The sequence below is a fragment of the Patagioenas fasciata genome, chromosome 1, assembly GCF_037038585.1.
Source record: "Patagioenas fasciata isolate bPatFas1 chromosome 1, bPatFas1.hap1, whole genome shotgun sequence".
Lineage (NCBI taxonomy): Eukaryota > Metazoa > Chordata > Aves > Columbiformes > Columbidae > Patagioenas > Patagioenas fasciata.
The window spans coordinates 92,597,476-92,611,944 of NC_092520.1; the positions used below are offsets into that span (position 1 = coordinate 92,597,476).

A 14,469-nucleotide genomic window follows, 5' to 3' on the forward strand; every position below is an offset into this window, starting at 1 on the left:
CAGACGTGAAGCAGCTGCAGCATTGAGTGGTGTATGTCCAGGTACTTTTGTAGGTAGGCACCATGTTGGCAACCTTGTCTAGAGGAGCATAAGGCTCTCACAGACTTCAGATTAATTTGTGTGTCTTCAGGATACCTTAGCATACTTTTATACATCCACAGCCCTGACTACATCGTAATGGAATGGGCACGTGATAATATCCATTATAAGTAAATGAGAATGCATCTCTCGTAGAGGGAAATACAATGTGCATTTTCTGCAACACCCCCAAGCCTGTGTGCTGACATTAACAAATAATTAAGAACAGCTCTGAAGTATTTTATTTTCTTTTGTTTTACTGGTTAACCCAGATCTAGTCTGGCCTTTCTGCCTGTGGTAGTCATAGTCCACATGAAATACAGCAGAACAGAGAATGATGGGACTAACGTAAGTCTAAGGAATATCTTTAACCAAGTAGATATTCAGCTTTTATTATTCTAGAACTAAAGTAAAAATTGCTGAAACTTTGCTTTTTTATCAGCACAACATTTTCTTAGTGGCTACAAAAAACATCCTTATTTAGACTGAAAACATCTTTACTAATGAAAATGATGTGTGTTATCCTAATTTGATTGCTCTTCTTGACAATAAAATTACTTATTCACCAATGAATTTGTTACTAATTCCCATTGCAAAGCAATTAGTCCGCCTTCTTAATACTCTCCAAACATTAGCTGAATTTGTCTATCTAGTAAAAGGAATGTGCATTTTTTACAGAAGGCACCTCATACATTCAGCAGATTAGTCTGTCTTGAGAAAGTGTGTCACTAAACGACAGCGTAAATCTATGGTTGTCCTTTTTTCAGGTCTTAGAGGAGATTCAGCGTCTTAGATGAGTAAATGGCCACCAGATCATCAAGCCTCCAACTGTAAGCCAAACCAGCATTTTAAACATGAGAAATGGCAGTTTCCAAGTACAGCAAATGCAAAGACGTTTGTGCCTGTGTTTTGATTACCTAGTGTAACAACTACAATGTCCTGCAGTGTGTGTTCTCAGCAGAACTACTTGTATGGTGAGAGTTTGCTCATGTTTAGGTACATTGCCAAATCACAGCATCTATTTCTTTCTCTCCTATCCAGTCTAGATACTTATATTGCACCCTTGCCTATGGTAGAAATCTCTTTAGAATGTATTTTCAGTGGAATTTTTAACCTGAAATGTTTTCTTAAATGAAGGCTATAATGTTAGCCAAAATGGAAGTTTCCTTGGTAAAAATATCTGGGTTTAATTACACTTTTATGTCTCCATTAGGAGAACTGAGAGCTGAAAAAATCTGCCTGTATCTGGCAACCTAAACTTAAACAAACTGGCTAGCTGTCATCTGACTGGCTGAATTTTTGGAGTTATATTTTTTGATTGTAGAAAACTGGAAAATAGTTTGTGGAGGGGTTTCAGTTTTACAGTGAAAGTTTGAAAAATTCTGGGGAAGACTCTAAATGAGGGATGTCAAACTCATTTTCACTGGGGGCCACATCAGCCTCGTGGTTGCCGTCAAGCCTACTACTCCTACATTTATACATTCCTAAAATTACATTCGGCCTTTTGAAGACAACTGTGAGGCTGATGTGGCCCCCGGTGAAAATGAGTTTGACACCCCTGCTGTAAGTGAATTTAAAAATTTGTCTTTAGTGAGTATGATCTTTTTGCATAAAAAACAACCTGAACTTCCAAGTGTGTTCTGAAAGCAATCACTTACTTTGTTCTGTTGAAACACATCAGTTCATACTTGCACTAATTTTAGGTATCTAATTCAGAAGGCTGGCTCCTAGGCTGTGTTATTCAGAGATAAAACCTGCTACTCAGCATGATTCTGGACATGTAAATCAGGCTCTTGCTCTCAATTTCCTCTTGGAGGAACCTCTCTCTCACCCTTGACCATATGGTATACGCAAGGAGACCAGCTTCGAAGTCCGATGCTTTAAGATATCCTACACTAGTATCACCCTCTGACCAAAACTGTATTAGATAAAGAATATAACTAAGACATTTTCTGGGACCATTGTGATATCTGAGCTTATCTATGTGTATTTGTTAACATAAGTAGGTTGGATAAAATTTTTCTGTGTGTGCGACGTGTGTTTTTCGGCATGTAGGAGAAAGAGAGGGAAAGATTGAGTGAATAGCTAAATAAGGTTTCCAAAAATATTCCCTCCCCAGGAATGTGTGTCTGCTGGCTGTCTTTCCCTACCCACCCTCTTCAATTCTCTATCATTTCTGGCATTTTTGTGTTTTGCAAGGCATCCTCCTCCCACAGCATCATCATTCCTCCCTTAACCTCTCATCCTTTCATCTTAGAGCCCCATGCTTCTCTTGGCATAGTCAGAATCTCTCTTTCACTCTTTCACCATGTCTTTCTCCACTACCCTTCAGGCCCTCTTTCACTAGTTTCCAGCTCTCCTACTGCGGAAGCAAAGCTGTATAAGGACCTAAAAGACCACTTGCCTTCTATCTGAGCTGATCACCTGGCTTTGGTCTATTGCCAAGAGTCACCTGAACCAATGCAAATGGAGAATAACACAGACACCACTCAGTTGGCGTGGACAATGAAGAAGGTACTTTGCTACGGAAAGTTAAAATGTGTCCATAACATTGAAGGAAAAGAATCATAGAAATAGTGAGCTGAACAGCATCTTGAGAGGTCATTTACAGAATCACAGATTCAGCTGGGTTGGAAAAGACCTCAGAGATCGTCAAGTCCAACCCTTGGTCCAACTCCAGTCCATTTACTAGATGATGGCACTAAGTCCCATGTCCAATCTCAGTTTAAAAACCTCCAGGGATGGTGAGTCCACCACCTCCCTGTGCAGGCAATTCCAATGCCTGACCACTCTCTCTGGAAAGAATTTCTTTCTAATATCCAGCCTGAATTTCCCCTGGCAGAGTTTAAACCCATGCCCCCTTGTCCTGTGCTAACTGCCTGGGAGAAGAGACCAATCCCCACCTGGCTATAACTTCCCTTCAGGTAGTTATAGAGAGTGATGAGGTCACCTCTAAGCCTCCTCTTCTCCAGACTAAACAACCCCAGCTCCCTCAGCCTCTCCTCATAGGTCTTGTGCTCAAGTCCCTTCACCAGTCGTGTTGCTCTTTTCTGGACCCGCTCCAGCACTTCAATATCTTTCCTGAACTGAGGGGCCCAGAACTGAACACAATACTCCAGGTGTGGCCTCACCAATGCAGAGTACAGGGGAAAGATCACTTCCTTTGTCCTGCTGACCACATTATTTTTGATACAGGACAGGATACCATTGGCCTTCTTGGCCACCTGGGCACACTGTTGGCTCATGTTGAGCTTCCTGTCAATTAGTACCCCCAGGTCCCTTTCTGGGACCTCCCTGCCCTACAACAGGGAAAGTATAAATAATAATATTCAAATTAGCTTTACCCCCCATTCTACTCTCTTTTGCTAAGTAGAGCAATTGTTCAACCCCAGTCTGCCTGGTGATGGTCAGGTCTAGGGCAGGAAACCCCAGTCCCTGTAGTGCGCAGGGCCAGCACTTAGCTCCTGAGGAGCCCTCTTTTAATATTACCCCTGCTATGTTTTCACTTAAAACCCTGAGGGTTTCCCTGAGGTCAGAGTAGAACTGTGGGTTTCAAACAGCACCTCTCAGCATGTTTGACTTCAGCCTCATGTCACGCAGCAGACTGTCCCCTCATGCTCGTGCCATGGCAAGGTTTGCAAGGAGCCTCATGCTTCATTCTCTCCCATTTGAGAAACCCCACCAGACAGACCCAGAGTTAGACCTAGACCTAGTCTTTGCTTGTTGAAGAGAATGTTGGTCAGCATCCAGTGGCCAGACAACACCTTGCACCATAATGTCCCCAAATCCACTCGGTCTGTCCTCTTTTCTAAGGAGGGAGTTGTATTAGATTGGCACAATTTGCTCTTGACAAGCATAATGCAGCTGTTAGCATCTTTTAGGTAACTGAAAAATGGTAGTTATATTTGATGGGAATGTCTGTTTTTCAGGGATCCTGATTTTGCTGGCAGGTCTGTAATTCCCCTATCCTTTTTAAAGAAAAATACTGTTTTCTCCATCTACCAGCCATTCAAGGTGATCACTCAAGGTGATCACTCAGATTACTATAGCTAAAACCTTATCATGTGAGGGAGGATTTCCTCAGTCCCTGATGATTTGAATGTCTTTAGTTTATTCAAATATTTTTAATCAGTGTTTTCTGTACTGTGGTCTACATTGCTATTTTCCTGAGCACGTTAGCATATGCTTTACATCTCTGTGGGCTCTTCTCCATTCCTGCTTGGAAAAGCACCACTTTTACTCTTCTAATTTATTTCTTATTGCCTTTATATCCTTTGTCACTTGGCATTCATTTTTATTCCTATGTGCTTTATCTATTCCACTTCATTCATCCTTAATTATGTGCTTTTTCTTTCATTATTTACGTAAGCCCTTTTTGATATTCTGGTCACTGAGGAACTCACCATTACAAGCTCAGAGGTTGCATCAAGACCTTTCTTTTGAATTTTGTGGTTTGCCACTGCATAATCAATATATTATCCTTTACTAACTCACAGCTATGCCCAATTCTATTTTCTCAGAAGACTCTACCAGCCCCTAGCTTAGCTGATGAAGTCTGATCTCCTGAGATCTATTATTCCTTTTTTTTTGCTGCTCTCATGGTTCCTTTTTTCTTAGAGTACTGAACTCTGTCACTTTATTTATATTATCTCTCAGTTTGTCACTTCCCAGTCAATTGGTATTGGACAAAAGGCATAGTCAAGCCTTAGCATCTTCACCTAAAATACTGAGCTGCACTCAAGCATGTTGAAAGCACTTGTCCCACTGAACTGTTTGTCCAAGAGGTGCTCATGTACCATCAGATATTCTCTTTAGGTCCTCCTGATATCTGCTGAAGAAAAAACTCATTTGTCCTTCTCTCCCTTTTTAAGTGGTCTTTAGTAACTTTTTGACATAATATTTGTGCTGTTTTTTTCATCTCTATTTTTAACTTGATGTTCAACAAACCCATCTTTTCCCTTATTTGAAACTCATAGATCTATCTGCTAGAGTATAGATGTACCTCCATGTTTATTCCTGCCTTCTCTTCTTGTAGTGATTCTCTAGTCCAGAAATTTGTCCTATGGGTGAGGTGTGCACATGTTAGGCCTTTAAGAGGTGATCACTACACTGGATAGTAAAAATCCTGCCCTGCATCATGTCCCTGAGCTGTCCACTGGCCTCACTGGAGTTGCACAAGCCCAGCTGAAACTAATATTTGGACAAATTAATCTCTAAAATGTTTCTCTTTTTTTTTTTTTTTTTTCCCCATAATCAACAACAATACAGGGATAACAGTGTACTATTCTACCAATTTTTCTGCAATAAAGGGTATGTTATACCAGCCCTATGCTACTTCTCATTTAGTAAGCAGATTCCTAATTTGAGGGAAAACAGTTTCTTTTGCTTCTGGTTAAATAAGTTCTTGGATGCTTAAAAATGAAATCTGATTCCTAATTGAAATGGTTTACTTCCATTGTGAATTTGCCAGTTTGCTATTGCAGAGTTGCACATGATTGCCAGGCTCTGGCACCGCTGTGGATAGTGAGGGTGGGGGGAAAATTACTGAAGTATTTAATTTGAGGATAATAGTCCTGCAAATGAATGTCATAGGGCTTGAAAAAGGCAAAGGCAGCTCAGCCTACTCCACTAGATTGTCTTCACTGGAAACTACCTCCTGTTCATGGTTATAGATTTGGGCCAAGTAATCTTTCTACTGCCTAATTAAGAAATCAGGTGATTTTCACATATTTTTCTCTGTTAAGCAATTAGAGCAAGAGCACAAACATGCCTACAGACCATGTCTGTGTAGGCATTTTGACACAACTCTCTTTCTGTGGGATGATTTTTGACCTGTTTTCCATTAATTTATTGCTTGTAAACAATATTGTTTATTTAATATACTTTTATTGTGCCAGTTCTGGGGCAGATTTATGAGGGCTCAGGGACTCTCTCACTCCTTTTTCACCCTCTCTATTTGTTCCCCGGTCTTCCAGATTCTTGGAGGCAGGGGGAGAGAATATACCACCTTCTGCTCTGCGTAGAGGCTATATTTAAATCCTATTCTTCACAGCCACCTCAGAAACATTTCAAGCAAAGTAGCCCTCATCTGGAATTACACTAGCTGCATTTGCTGCATGTTTTTTCTATTAGGGAGAACTACTGTGTAATACTGGCATAATAACTAAGAAAATTCTTAGCTCTTCTGTCCCAAACAGATCGCTGATGCTTTTATTCTGGACTGTACCACCAGGCCAAATAAGCTGTCTGCTGCTGACCCTCTTCCCTGTTTGAACCAGGGCTAAGGAACAGGCAAGTGAGGAAGGGGTTTGCTGACATTACTTCTACAGCCCAGGGGAAAGACTGTTTTGGGCACAGAGGTGCTTCCAGAGTAGTAGGAAATTTTCAACACTTCACAATTTTCCCTTTGTGGGAGGTGTGAAGAGAGGTCTTCTCAGGTGTGTGAAATTTGAGGGCCATGGATGGATCCACCTGTGAAAAAGAGAGAAATGTGGAAAAACAGCAGTCAGAAGTCTCTATTGCAAATTGCAGATATGCTCTATCTACCTGAAAGCAGAATTTGGTAACTGCAGATGTGTAAAAGAAGCCTTGTGGCTACAGATGACCCCTGTTCCATGTGAGAACTAAGATGAAAGAAAAATTTGAAGTAAGGAGGCAAGAAATTGCAAGTCATGAGCTCAGAGTGAGGGCGAAAGTTCAGACTTTGCTCTCTGTCGTACTTATGAGCTTTCAAGTGTATTCTTACTTGGTATTTCTTGTTCCCCTGCAAGTAGTGCCTAATGTGCTCTGAATGGAAATTTCAAGTCATAACACTTAAACATAGAGGCATTACACAACTGTGCTTCCTGAATGCAGCTGCAGCAGCTGCCCTGGCAGGCTTTGGGCACAATGATAATTCTTACTGGTTTCTGCTTTGTGAGAAGGTCTAGAGATCCTAGTGTGCCAGGTGTTGTGCAAACACCTCGGAGAAAGAAGTCCCTGGCTGAACAACTGCACAGCACAAGTAGCCAAGACTGACAGTGTTGCTCGGGACGTAATGGTTTTCCTAGCTCCACAGTTTGATAGCAACGGTGGGGACAGGGTGCCATTCTCTGTGTTTCAGGAGGCCTGTTATCTGGGCTGAAGGGCAGGAGTGTTTGTGCTCTACCAGCCTTTAGAGTAGCACAGCTGGGAGAAAACACTGCAAAAGGAGAATTTCTTCTTCCCCCACCCTCCTACGCACTCACCATTGAATTAGTTCAGTGTAGCCTGCCTAATACTTGGATAATTCAGCTTCCTGAAAAGATGGGAGTGGGAGTGATGTATGATACTGTAAACGCAGTTCCTTGCTTAGCTGTGGAGACCTTATCACTCAGTGTTGTCTGGTTGTCCTGTGTACTCAGACTGACATTGTGAACTATGGGAATATTTCTATAATCGTCAACAGTTTTACTGTATGTTAGAAGTTTTGTTTTCATACATAGTTTACTGACACCCAGAGCACTCCTTTCTTTATAGGAGAGTGAATCTTACAAACAATTCTGCTTTGCACTACAAGACATCAAAGTTAATCTCTTTTCCACTTCTCTTCCAGAAACCATGATCTATGAAGTAGAATACCTCAAAACAGAGCTGCCTTAAGGGCAGTATATGTTCATTATAACTTGCTGGAACATGAAGGAATAAAATAAATGTGATTTGATTGTAAAATACATTTATTGTTCCTAGTCTAACTTTAAAATGGAAGAAAATAATGTTCAAATCCAAATGTGCTAAGAACCACTTGTTTCAAAGCACATAACCCTTCAGCTTGCTCACTCAATCCAATTTAGATTGCTTTTTGTCTATTCTGGAGCAAAGACTTCAAATTTGGAATTTTCATTTGATGTCACTGGATTTTGTGCTGGGATCTAAGGATCAGACCCTGTGGAGGCCAAAACAAGTGGCAAAACACCAGCACCGTGACAGGGGGCAGAGAGTACCTTAAAGACCACTTAACCTTAACTCTTTAGGTACTTCTAGTCTCCAAATTCATGGGAACAATCAGGGTTCATACCGTGCTATGAGAATGACCTCTGCAGCCATATATTGGCTGTACAGAGGCTAACAGAAAATATATAAAACTGTTGTCTGATAGCTGTTTCTGGAGAAAGAAAGGGGTATTATTGGACTGACTTGAGCAATCTTGATGTGCTCTGTCATTCTTAAATGCAGCCTTGATTAATGGTCTGAGTATATCTTGACAATGCAGTACTCAGAGTGGACCTAAGACTTGTGTCACATAGCATGGTGATTGGTTGAGTTTTTAGAGGATGCTGCAGCAGCATATGGCATGCACCCCAGCAGCATATTTAGAGTTTTTCTGAGTTTATTTGGATTCTTAAATGAGATTATTGGAAAGAAAATTCACATAAAAATATCACAAAAACATCTGGAAAGAGAATGCTAGATGAGAAAAGAGCCACATCCCTAATGACAATGGATTTTACTGCTGCCCAGCTCATAAATTCAGACTATGATATGAGCCATAAGTATTTTCCGAAGGGCTAAATTTATTTGTAATTCTCACTGGGGTTTGCCTCGCTAGACGTTTGCAACAGCTGTGTATGTGACTGTTGGCCACCTGCTGAATGTATTGCCACCATGTTGTTGAGCTTCTGCTGCCAACGTAATGACAGAGCCTCAGTGCTGCTTCTACTGAGGGTCTCTTGAAGGATCAGTGGTTGCTGCAAATGGTGGCAATTTTGCCATCACTTTCAGGAGGAACAGATTTGGGCCTCTAAATGGCACCTTTTTATATATAGTATCTAGTGCTATTTTGCCTGGCAAACATTCAGAGCAAGTGTGGCTCCATGAGGCTCCTCCCTCTGTGTTGCAGGACAAGGCTCTTCGTGTGTATGTGAATATCTCTCAGATGTTGTGCACTGGACAAATTTAGCACTCGAGATGGGATGTGGCATCATAGCACGTAGGCAGGATTTTCCTGAAGGGAACGGAGAAGCTTGTATTATACTTGAAAGAGTAGCTTGCTATGCAATTCACTTCATTTGTTTTTGTCCTGTGAGAACTATTTCTTTTTGCATGACCTTCAGAGTGGTCATGACAGCCAGGCAGGAGTACACGACATCTAAATTTGGCAGAGTCCAAGAAAATGTACCCCATTTTGTTTGACAGATGTCCACTGAGACAGGAAAGAACTTTCCCCTGCCCCTTAAGTTGGCTGGGGACTTCAGCAATCCTCCTCCAAAGGAATCCTGATATTCTCCTGTGCCGAAGCCAGGTAGTTTTATCTTGGTTATATGTTGAGAATTTGGGTGTTTTCTCCAGTGACTCAAGCAATGTGTTATATCTTTTGCTGTTATACTTTTAATATGTGTATTCTTGAGATCTAATTTGGACATCCTATCATAATAACCTACCAAAGTTGTTACTTTGAAGTTGCACCTGATATTTCTGAGTCATCATAGTTGTCAGGGCTCCAGTTGGGAACGAGCTGGAATGTACATCTCATTAGCTTAACACAAATGTTTTTGGTATGGTGTGAAGGAGGGTGGGGAGGAGACAGCAGAGGGAAATGCCTTTAATTGCATGGAAGTAGCCAACAGTGGAATCTGACTCCTTGCTGGTAATAGCATTTGCTTTTTCATCTGAGTAGCGCAATCTACAAGCATCCTTGGCTGCTCCATTTCCACTCTGTTGGCTTTGAATGGAGGCAGTCTTTGCCTGGTAAAATCTGCAAGGAGCTTAAGCCTTTTCCAAGCTGTCCATGACCTTGTAGCACCCACGTCTTTGGGTATAGGTCAGCCTAGGAGCAAATGGGAAACTACTTCATTGAAGTCATTAGTCACTTCTATATTAGTAAAATAAAGACTAAAAGGGCCGGAGCCCAGGTACTGCAATGGGTTTTTCCCTATGGTCTAATTAGTAATGTAATAATTTAACAGTTCTTTGGTGCTGGTGGCAGGGGCAGCCAGCTCCCTCAGTACAAGGACCATTCCTAACAGGCAGTCTGAATGTTTCCACACTGATTTGTAGGCTGAATTTAACGGCCCAGATGTTGCCAGTCTGTGCCAGTTGAGCTCGGGGTCAGTGCGTGGGCCTTGCCACTGTGCAACCTACTAGTACAGGTGTAGCCAGTGATGCAGGGTCTGTTTCTCTATGTGAAACCATGATCATGAGCATGTCAGTTGCTGTCATGATGAGGTTTTGTTCAACCTCTTTTCATTAATGTCTCCTTCATCACAACAGGGTTGTCTACTGCTCCCCTCAACTGACCTGCTAATCTGGCAGTGTGGAAGACCAGGACTGGTGGTTGCTTCTGTATGAGATTTCTTTCTGCCCCATGGAAGCAGGGGCATGCAAATTCTACTAGAACATGACTTGTCAGTTTAAAACCACCTGTTTCTCCAACGATATATATGGAGCTTTCTGCAGGCTAGGCAGTTGCCTGCAGGGTTGCAGCAGTGCTGCCCTGCCTTAGGTTATGCTTCTGCTCTCACAGAAATCAGCAATTACTTCAGCAGTTCAGGACTGGACCATAAACTCCAGCATTTCTGGGGTCCTTCAAGATGAAAGGCACTCCACGTGGGTAAGTTATCATTATTTGTTATTATCCTCTCACTGATCCACTTTGGAAGACAGATGTGCATTCTTTCCCTGCCCTCCCTGAGAACTGATGAAACATGAAAATCACTTCTTAGATTAAAAAAAGCCCACAAAGTCAACACAATACATTGTGAGTTATTTGGTTTCTAATCTCTGAAAATGAGCCAGGTCAAACAGACACAGCTCCTCTGATAAATTGTTATTCTTAGAGATTTCATCCTTCCATGGAAAAGTACTGAGCTGGCTCTCTGATCTCCTCTTACGCTGTCATCAGCATACAGCAGCAGGCCAGTGGAAAATTGGAGAAAACCAGCTGCATGTAGAGTGTTAAGGACATTATTTTTAGATGCTTCATTTCTTTCTGACTACACGCACTTCCCTGTGGAAAACAAGGCTGTCTATCCTAGTGACTTACGGGCAGCTGCTACATTATGCACGGTGAAGCTGATCCTTAGAAAGGGCATGCTAAACAAAATAAATAGGAGGAAAACAGAACTAGAAGTTTGTTTAGTGAGCAACAGGAGGGATGAGGGAGATTTGAGAGTGAATGCATGTGAGTCTTTGGAAAGCGTGCAAATCTTCTCTTTAACAGAGGTATGAGTTTGAGGGGTGTAACTCCAGCTGAACCTCACTCTTCCTGTGACTGGGGTATTTGCTTTCTTATTTCCTGTACCTGTTATGACATTTAACAAGTATCAAAGCTGAATGCCAGCTTTCCTTGCAAACACCAACCTGCTGTCACAACAGGGCTGCTAAAGAGAGGAATTCACAGTCCAGATCTGCTGAGAACTATGATGGTAACTAAATGTGTGATGACTCTGATGCAGGCGGTACTTTGAAACACATGCACACATGGATTGCTCCACTGCCTCCTGCTGACAGTCCATCCACTATCTCCTAAGAGGGATTTGCCAGCTAAGCTGGATGCAGCTCTCGGTGCTGCTGACTCTCGGTGTGCCGAAAAGGCTCAGTCTTCTCCTTTCTTCTGGCCCTATGGGGTCTCACTTCCATGGGAGAATGAGGCATCTCCAGGAGTGCAGCAAAACTTGCACCTCTAGGTGTTGGGTCATCTTCTGTATAGTGAGATCGACACCTCTTATGAAGAAAAGACAAATATTAAATCCGTGGGAGGAGGACAGTGGGGAGAGTCTCTTCCCAACTCAGAACTTCCATCTTAACCATGCACACTAGTCATTACAGTTATGAACTTTTCCTCATCCAAATTCCTTAAGGGAAATGGGAAAGAAGAGCGTAGTGGGCACTACACAGGCACATGGCTGTGGTGGCTGCATGTTTGGGTTTGTGGGTCATCATGTAGATTCTAGATGTGCGTAAAAGAGGCTTTAGTTGAATTTTCACTAGTGCCAGTGTTTCACATTTCAGATTCAGATGGATACAGCTAAGATAGCTTGTCAGAGGCCTATTGTTTGTTACAGTGCCTGGGAAATGTTTGGTACAAAGAAATGTGTTCTCCCTGCTCCAGAAGCTGTTACTGTCCTAAGAAAAATGTTACATTTTGCCTGACTTTAAAGAAAGCTAACAGTGTATTAAACCTATCTGTATGTCCAAACAGTCCTTCCTCCTGGCTTTTGGGGCATTTCAGCTACTTCTAAATTGTTGGTATTGACAGCATGTCTTACCTCTGAGCACACATCTTTGTCAGCATCTTGACAGCCAGTAGAGATGAAACTCTGATTGTATTCCAACCTCTCTTGCTACCCCAGGAGACTGGCTTTGATGCCAGACAAACTAGTGAAGAACCCAACTGGTGCCAGAGCAGGATGATGCCTGTTAGTGAAAAATTAATTCTTCTCTATCGTGACATCTTGTATGCACCCACTTTTCTAGCATAGGTAGGTCTCCTGCATCATCCAAAGCTTAGACCTACACATTTTTTACTTGGTTTTGCCAATCGTGAATCATTTTAGTAGATATTTCCTGGGTCAAGTAGCCACTTCAGATTGAAATTTCTGGGGAAGACTTGCCTAGATTAGTCCAATCATTTCCAAGAATAAGGATAATGAAAATTGTTGTTTTGTCCAAGCTGCATTGAAAAAAAAAAAAAAAAAAAAAATCTTTCAGAGGTTTTGCTGAGAAGCTTTGGTGTTTCCCTGCTTGCAATTTCGCAATGGGATGCCATAGTGTCAGGGGCATGACTTTTGCTATTTTTCCAAGATAAATTACCTCTATTTGGCCCGCTTAGCAGCTCTTGAAAGTTGACAGGCACATGTAGTCAGTAAAGTGATTTAGAAAACGTGGCACTGAGGCATGCTTCAGACCATGACTTCAGAAACTAAGTAGAAGTTATAGGTGGTTGCTTGGGACTGCTGTAGTGCTAGGCATAGAGGCTAAGAGCAGAAAGACTGTTTTGTGTGCTCTTAGCACTCCAGAAAGTACGCCAGAAAGCAAGATGGAGGAAATTTTCTTCATTACTACAAAGGCAATTTAAGGACAATAAATGTGGCTGAAAAGGAAGAGACAAAAATTTGATCAGTAGAGACCAGCAAGCAGTGGAGATCTGTTTTCATGAAGTATGTAGAAACAGCAACTGCCTGTGACTGTCAGATTCAGCATGGGGGATGGTAAGAATTAAAGATAAGGAGGCAGTTTCGTTTTAATTCCTGTTGCTTTATGTAAGCATTGCTGCTACCACCTGTGTTTACATGGGCTGTTTGGGCATACTCACCTCCTCCAAGACTTGTCCTCCTGGATGAACCTGAATTGTGCACAGACTGAGACTGTTGTTGACTGCAGAGAGTTGTTGAAGTGGGAAGATGTACTGTCAGCAATGCAGAGGGTATGAAGCAAAGTAAAAACAGCCTGGGTCTGGGCAGGTGAACATTGCCTTGGCAATGTGGATTCTCACCCTGTCCCTTGGAGGAATTGAACAAGACTGACAGAAAGATAACACTGGAGAAGTTCTGTGCTACCTGAGTCAAAGCCCCCTGGTGCTTATGCTCTTGGTGACAGGAGCCAGTGCCACCAGTGCCATCTTCCCCAAGTTCCTGCCTCAGTGTCGTACAGGAAGCTCACACTATGCTCAGCTCCCCTCTGCAGCCTGCAGGAGGAAGGATAGACTGACAGAGCCAAAATGCTTATAGGAGAGAAGTCTTGGCATATTGGGAAGACTTGACTAAAATACTCTGGGAGCAGAGTTTGTAGTTTAGTCATTCTGCAGTTGCTCATTTGACACTCCAGGCCATGCTGGTCAAACTGAGCCTTGTGGAAGCAGCAAGCCATAGGGATACCAGGTCCTTTGCATGTGTGGATAAGCACAAATATTTCTAGTGTTTGCTTCTTGTTTCCTGCATGCACAGAGGGATGTTCTTTCACTCCTGTTTACTTTCTAATGTGAACATGGGTCTGGACTGGAAGTCTTTGGGAGTACATGGAAAGGTCATCCATTATACATCCCTCAGTGACTGAATAGTGACCTGGAAGCTATTCTCAAACCAGTCAGAAGTCTTCTTCCTCAATAGTGCTGATCAAATAAACCCTGTGGTAATCGAGTTTAGAGAGAACAGAACACCCATGTGAAGAGTAAAAACTGTCTTTTTTTGTTTATACATTGTATCCATGTCCTAGTATCCTAGATAGAAGTGTTTGACTAACTGGGAAGATTCTGGAGCTCCTCACTTCAGAAAAGTGCTCAAAAATGCCAGTGTAGAGCAAATCAGTTAACTTAGAAGTACAGTGATAGAGGAGATGATTGGTTTTGTTTTCAAAGTGCCCAACGAGATTAAGCCTGAACAATGTTTTTGCTGTTCTATCTCCACGACAGACACTGGAAACTGCTCTTGCTGATAG

General features: G+C 42.1%; 1 long non-coding RNA gene across 7 annotated transcripts in view; it reads left to right on the forward strand.

Moving 5' to 3' along the window:
* Window positions 1-844: 844 nt before the first annotated feature.
* Window positions 845-14,469, forward strand: part of LOC139828406 (uncharacterized) — a 63,566-nt gene continuing 49,941 nt past the window's right edge. For 6 of the 7 annotated variants that reach the window (XR_011739946.1, XR_011739944.1, XR_011739941.1 and 3 more), the window contains exons 1-2: window positions 9,251-9,337; window positions 10,306-10,645. This is a non-coding gene — a long non-coding RNA (uncharacterized lncRNA). Of the gene's footprint in view, window positions 909-9,250; window positions 9,338-10,305; window positions 10,646-14,469 lie in introns of those variants that run through there. The other variant, XR_011739948.1, reaches the window with a different exon arrangement.